Here is a 7,171-nt window from a genome sequence, read left to right on the forward strand (position 1 = left end):
TAAGGGAATCCCTGTTGGTTTCTTTTCCTCCGCTTATTAATATGTTTAAATTTGGCGGGTAGCTCTCTCCTACTACGAGGTCGATCGTGGTCTCATCATCCTTAGGGGGAACAAGTTCCCCAACCACGAAGCGGAAGACGCTCTGCCACCGACTTTCTTCACCACCGACATTACCAGGCAGGAAGGTTTGAGGGGCTTGTCGCGGGGGTACCAGCGGCCATGGCGCCGGCACTCCCACCCCTGACTCCGTTCCTTCTCATTGAGTGGTAAATAGCCAATAGGAAAAGTGTTCCAGCAGAACATCTCTCGCAGAGTCATATACACACACAGTTTTAATGCATATACGCTCGTGTTCCGCCCTTACTCGGCCGCACCTTTGCCGCTTAAACTTTGACCTCTTTCCCCGTTCCCGCATGCCACAGCAGTGGCACTTGTTTATCCGGAGAAAGAGAGCGAGAGTCGCAGTATTAATTGGCGTGAGCGGCCTTTCCGGCTGCAGAACTAGTGCTCTATCCCGGCGAGCGCCGTTATGAGGCGCAACACCGTCTTTAACGCGTTTAGAGAGAACTCCCCCTGCCTCCCTCCCAGTCATGAGATAGACGTGGACTCGTGGCGAACTCTCAAAGAGAACGCCCACACCGCGTCTGACCGTGGGAGAGGGTGGAGGAGCGCGTGAGGAAGAGCACGGCGTCACCCAAGCATTCTCATCTCTCTGCCTGCACCACTACATGGTAGACTGCGGGCCCAGGCGCACTCATCAATTTAGGTTCCACTGCAATGCATGCCAAGCACTCTTTTCGAGGTGATAGACGAAATTCCGGCGGGGCTTACTTAAAAGATATCCGACCCGGTTTCGTTTCCTCTTCGTGGGATGGAGTGCCTCTTAGAACATGTGCAGCATCAGCCATGAGCGGCCGACGGCCATTCGTGTCTCTGTGGACAGCAGGCAAAAGAGCGCCGCCTCCAGTTATTTGCGAGGGCGACAACTGTCGCTTTGTTGTGGTTGAATGTGGGTGCGCCAAGTCCATGGACTTGCTAGTGATAGGCTTGCTTGTTTTTAAGGGCACGCCTCGCGCAAGGCGCGGGCGATTAAACCCCAAGGCGGAAGCTCGGTTCGGGTTACCCTCGTGTCGGGGAGACAGTCAGCAGGCACCGAACTCGCAGCAACCGATGGATGTATATTTCCGACCCTCGTAGAGGAGTGGCGGCGACAAGCTCATATGGCTGCCGCCGCCGCAATATGCGCTCAACTTGTCGATGTATCTGGTATTCTTGCGATTCACATACCGACACGCAGTTTGCTGCGGCCTTCATCGACCCACGAGCCGAGTGATCCCCCGCTAAGAGTTGTGTATTTGCCATTTGGTCTTTTTGCGACTAACCATCACAGGTCGAGTCTCAATGAAAGGGTTTGACAGACATAGCCCAAGTTTGTGGTTTGGGTTTGGCCGGACGGCTTGTTGTTGTTTTTTGACACTTGAATTTCACTCTTTTTGGGTCAAGAGGCTTATTCGCCGGTAGTAAGGAACGGACGGGCAGCCGTCCAAAGCCCCGTCCGTCCTCCTCCTCCGGTCTTCGCGCTCTCGCCCGAGTGTGGTCCACCTACAGCGTGGTGGTACCTATTTTTGGTGCGGGGGCCGGGATTGTCCTCTTTCGCTGCTGGAGTTGCCAGAGCAGAGCCCGAGACCGCCCAAATCAGGAGAGTAGTAGTAGTTTTAAGAGCGCCCCGTTCTCTTTCTCTCTGTTAATGATCCTTCCGCAGGTTCACCTACGGAAACCTTGTTACGACTTTTACTTCCTCTAAATGATCAAGTTTGGACATCTTTCCGTCAGCTCGAGGCGACGACCCCAGAAAACCCTCGCGGGCAACGGGGCCGACAATCCAAGAGCGCCAGTCCGAAGGCCTCACTAAATCATTCAATCGGTAGTAGCGACGGGCGGTGTGTACAAAGGGCAGGGACGTAGTCAGCGCAAGCTGATGACTTGCACTTACTGGGAATTCCTCGTTCATGGGAAACAATTGCAAGCCCCAATCCCTATCAAGAAAGGCTTTGAACGGGTTACCCGCTCCTCTCGGAGGGGGAAAACTCGTTGATCCCTTCAGTGTAGCGCGCCCAGAACATCTAAGGGCATCACAGACCTGTTATTGCTCAATCTCGTGCGGCTAGAATTGCCGCTTATCCTCTAAGAAGAAGTTGCGAACTGGACACCATTTTCTGGAGATCCGTCGACTACTTAGTAGGCCAGAGTCTCGTTCGTTATCGGAATTAACCAGACAAATCGCTCCACCAACTAAGAACGGCCATGCACCACCACCCACCGAATCGAGAAAGAGCTCTCAATCTGTCAATCCTTCCGTGTCTGGGCCTGGTGAGGTTTCCCGTGTTGAGTCAAATTAAGCCGCAGGCTCCACTCCTGGTGGTGCCCTTCCGTCAATTCCTTTAAGTTTCAGCTTTGCAACCATACTTCCCCGGAACCCAAAGACTTTGGTTTCGGAAGCTGCCCGCCGGGTCATGGGAATAACGCCGGCGGATCGCTAGTTGGCATCGTTTATGGTTAGAACTAGGCGGTATCTGATCGCCTTCGAACCTCTAACTTTCGTTCTTGATTAATGAAAACATCCTTGGCAAATGCTTTCAGTAGTTCGTCTTGCGACGGTCCAAGAATTTCACCTCTAGCGTCGCAATACGAATGCCCCGCCTGTTCCGATTAGTCATTACCTCTGGTTCCGAAAACCAACAAAATAGAACCGAGGTCCTATTCCATTATTCCATGCATCACCATTCGGGCCATTCAAATAGCCTGCTCTGAGCACTCTAATTTTTTCAAAGTAAACTCTCCGCCACTCGACACTCGACAAAGAGCATCCCGTGCGAGCCGGCGGGCTGTTCGGAGCGTGACAGTAAACACCGGGCGGTGCACCGTCAGTCCGGAACTGAGATCCAACTACGAGCTTTTTAACCGCAACAACTTTAATATACGCTATTGGAGCTGGAATTACCGCGGCTGCTGGCACCAGACTTGCCCTCCAATGGATACTCGTTAAAGGATTTAAAGTGTACTCATTCCGATTGCGAGGCCTCGGATGAGACTCACATCGTTATTTTTCGTCACTACCTCCCCGTGCCGGGAGTGGGTAATTTGCGTGCCTGCTGCCTTCCTTAGATGTGGTAGCCGTTTCTCAGGCTCCCTCTCCGGAATCGAACCCTGATTCCCCGTTACCCGTTATAGCCATTGTAGGCGCATAACCTACAATCGAAAGCTGATAAGGCAGACACTTGAAAGAAGCGGCGCCGGTGCGGAGACCGTGCGCTCAGCCCGAAGTTATTCAGATTCACCACAGGTGGGTTACGGACCGGGGCCCGACCAGTTTTGAACTAATAAAAGCGCTCTTCCCTTGCGGTCAGAGACCAATTGCATGTATTAGCTCTAGAATTGCCACAGTTATCCAAGTAAGTGGGTTTACAGATCCAATGAAACATAGCTGATTTAATGAGCCATTCGCGGTTTCGCCTTAAATCGGCTTGTACTTACACATGCATGGCTTAATCTTTGAGACAAGCATATGACTACTGGCAGGATCAACCAGGTAGCTGCTGCTGTTGGCGGCGCCTATCACGGCGGCCAAAATAGTGAGATTGAGAGAGAGGCAGAAGACATTGGGCGAGGGACCGCACGTTGGCCTTAGAGAAATAGCAAACCAGATGATCAGATCTAACTGCACCTTCTCTTGCTATCCTCGGCGCCGGCAGCGCCACCGTGTGTGCCAATCTCCTCCCTTATCCGCTCCTCTTTGCCCCAGCTCCAGCGAGGCAGCCGACATTGGGCGAGGGACCGCACGTTGGCGAATCTCCTCCCTTATCCGCTCCTCTTCTCTTTGCCCCAGCGAGGCAGAAGACATTGGGCGAGGGACCGCACGTTGGCCTTAGAGAAATAGCAAACCAGATGATCAGATCAAACTGCACCTTCTCTCGCTATCCTCGGCGCCGGCAGCGCCACCGTGTGTGCCAATCTCCTCCCTTATCCTCTCCTCTTCTCTTTGCCCCAGCGAGGCAGCCGACATTGGGCGAGGGACCGCACGTTGGCCTTAGAGAAATAGCAAACCAGATGATCAGATCAAACTGCACCTTCTCTTGCTATCCTCGGCGCCGGCAGCGCCACCGTGTGTGCCAATCTCCTCCCTTATCCGCTCCTCTCCTCTTTACCCAGCTCCAGCGAGGCAGCCGACATTGGGCGAGGGACCGCACGTTGGCCAATCTCCTCCCTTATCCGCTCCTCTTCTCTTCTCATTGCCCCAGCGAGGCATAAGACATTGGGCGAGGGACCGCACATTGGCCAATCTCCTCCTCTCTCTCTTTCTCTTACTGTTTGTGGGGACGTGGGCTCATGAGCGCCATCGTCGCCCAATATTGGTTAGGTTGTGTATTTCACGGGTGGGAACCGCCATCATCGTTGTTAGGTGATGGGGTAACCCAACGTGTGCTTTGACGAGTTTTGGCTGCTAAACTCTCTTTTTAGTATACTCGGCTCCCAGACTGCACCCTGGTCGTGTTGAACCATGAGCGTTGTCTATGCACATTTAGGGTAGCTGTTTGCGCGTGGAATAGTGCAATGAATCTCGGTCAAGAGACGGTTGGGCACTGCATTGAAGGCCGGCACAGACGCGAAGACGGGGTGATCAGCCAACGCAAGTCCGCTAAGTTGGGCAGACAGCAAGGCGAAGGGGAGCCCCGTTCCCGACTGAAAGGCCGCAGCATATGCTGTGACGGAAACTAGTAGGGTGGCGATGTGTGCGCCGAGAGAGAGACGGAGTAAATAATGTCCAAACGGAAGATGGACCTGGCAAGTGTAATTGATAGAGCGCGAGCCTACTCGCCATAAGCCCGCTCCACTGCCATTCCTCTGATCCAATGAGACTAAATTCTCTCTCCTTCTGCTCCAGCCATTGCAGGGCAGGGAAGCGACGGCAACTTTGGTTGTTGTTTTTGAATGCCGCGCTTTTCTTCGCAGAGGCGCCGAAACGCTCCGCTGGGGGGCGGAAGATATTTCACACCGAATATGTGTGTGAAGGCACCCTCTCCCCTTAATAAAGTGAAATAATGCAATCCAGCATACAAGGTCGGACGATAGGACATTCACCGTACCGCATCTCGAGAGTGGATGTTGTTTGTTGGGTAAGGTTAAAACCGGACTGTTCGCAGACAGCCGAATAACCCGGTTCCGGACTAATTGGTGGATGCAACATCATGATGCTGCTGCTGCTGCTGTCGCGTAAACCGCAGTGGCGACGTGTGCGCCGAGAGAGAGTAATAATGTTCAATAGGGAGAGCGACCTGGCTAGTGTAATTGATAGATCGCGAGCCTACTCGCCATTAGCCCGCTCCACTGCCATTCCTCTGACCCAATGAGACTATTCTCTCTCTCGCTCTCCTTCTGCTCCAGCCATTGCAGGGCATGGAGAGGAAATCGACGGCAATTTTGGTTGTTGTTTTTGAATGCCGCGTTTTGCTTCGCAGAGGCGCCGAAGCGCTCCGCTGGGGGGCGGAAGATATTTCACATCGAATATGTGTGTGAAGGCACCCTCTCCCCTTAATATAGTGAAATAGTGCAATCCAGCATACAAGAGCGGACGATAGGACAGTCACCGTACCGCACCTCGAGAGTGGAAGTTGTTTGATCGTTTGTTAGGCAAGGTTAAAACCTGACTGTTCGCGAACAGCCGAATAACCCGGTTCCGGACTTACAATAGACGCAACATCATGATGCTGCTGCTGTCGCGGAAACCGTGGTGGCGACGTGCGCGCCGAGAGAGTAATAATGTTCAATTGGGAGACAGACCTGGCTAGTGAAATTCATAGATCGCGCTCCACTGCCATTCCTCTGACCCCATGAGACTATTTTCTCTCTCTTCTGCTGCTGCTGCTGCTCCAGCCATTGCAGGGCAGTGGAAGGGAAAGCGACGGCAACTTGGTTGTTGTTTTGAATGTCAGCTACGAGCTTCGCAAGAGAGGCGCCGGCGCTCCGGGCTGGGGGCGTGGAGATATTCCACACCGAATAGGTGTGAAGGCACCCTCTCCCCTTAATATAGTGGAAATAGTGCAACTAGCATACAAGAGCGACGATAGGACAGCGTCACCGCATCGCACTCGAGAGTGGAAGCTGTTTGACGTTTGTTGGCAGCAGTTAAACCCGACTGTTCGCCAATACGAATAACAACCCGGGTTCCTCGACTTACAATAGACGCAACATCATGATGCTGCTGCTTCGTCGCGAAACCGGTGGCGACGTGTGCGCCGAGAGAGTACTGGGCCAATGTTCAATTGGGAGACAGACCTGGCTAGTGAAATTATAGATCGCGCTTCCACTGCCATTCCTCTGACCCCATGAGACTATTTTTTCTCTTCTGCTGCTGCTGCTCCAGCTTATTGCAGGGCAGGGAAGGGAAAGCTTAATGCAACTTTGGTTGTTGTTTTTGAATGCCGCTGCTGAGCTTCGCAGAGGCGCGAAGGCCCGCTGGGGGCTGAAGATATTCCACAATCAATAGGTGTGTGAAGGCACCCTCTAATATAGTGAAATAGTGCAATCCAGCATACAAGAGCGGACGATAGGACAGTCACCGTACCGCACCTCGAGAGTGGAAGTTGTTTGATCGTTGTTAGGCAAGGTTAAAACCCGACTGTTCGCGAACAGCTTCAATAACCCGGTTCCGACTTACAATAGACGCAACATCATGATGCTGCTGCTGTCGCGAAACCGCAGGCGACGCAGCGCCGAGAGAGTAATAATGTTCAATTGGGAGACAGACCTGCCTAGTGAAATTCATAGATCGCGCTCCACTGCCATTCCTCTGACCCCATGAGACTATTTTCTCTCTCTCTTCTTCTGCTGCTGCTCCAGCCATTGCAGGGCAGGGAAGGGAAAGCGACGGCAATTTTGGTTGTTGTTTTTGAATGCCGCGCTTTGCTTCGCAGAGGCGCCGAAGCGCTCCGCTGGGGGGCGAAGATATTTCACACCGAATATGTGTGCGAAGGCACCCTCTCCCCTTAATATAGTGAAATAGTGCAATCGAACATATAAGGGCGGACGTTTTCATCACCGTCTCCCACTCGGTGTGTGTGCAGATTCTCGGATCATTTTGTAAAGTATGCTCGACCCCCGATTGACTTTGACG

The 7,171-nt window shown here is 52.9% G+C and overlaps 2 non-coding genes and 1 pseudogene across 2 annotated transcripts; all 3 read right to left on the bottom strand.

Annotated features, from left to right (window-relative positions):
• Positions 1-83, bottom strand: part of LOC121855691 — a 4,906-nt pseudogene extending 4,823 nt beyond the window's left edge.
• A 1,102-nt stretch (positions 84-1,185) lies between these two features.
• Positions 1,186-1,349, bottom strand: LOC121855689. The gene has a single exon (XR_006086832.1). It is a non-coding gene; the product is annotated as a 5.8S ribosomal RNA (ribosomal RNA).
• A 396-nt stretch (positions 1,350-1,745) lies between these two features.
• Positions 1,746-3,592, bottom strand: LOC121855690. The gene has a single exon (XR_006086833.1). It is a non-coding gene; the product is annotated as a small subunit ribosomal RNA (ribosomal RNA).
• Between the last annotated feature and the right edge of the window lie 3,579 nt (positions 3,593-7,171).

The sequence above is a fragment of the Homarus americanus genome, unplaced genomic scaffold, assembly GCF_018991925.1.
Source record: "Homarus americanus isolate GMGI-L3 unplaced genomic scaffold, GMGI_Hamer_2.0 scaffold4842, whole genome shotgun sequence".
In the NCBI taxonomy this organism is placed as follows: Eukaryota; Metazoa; Arthropoda; class Malacostraca; order Decapoda; family Nephropidae; genus Homarus; species Homarus americanus.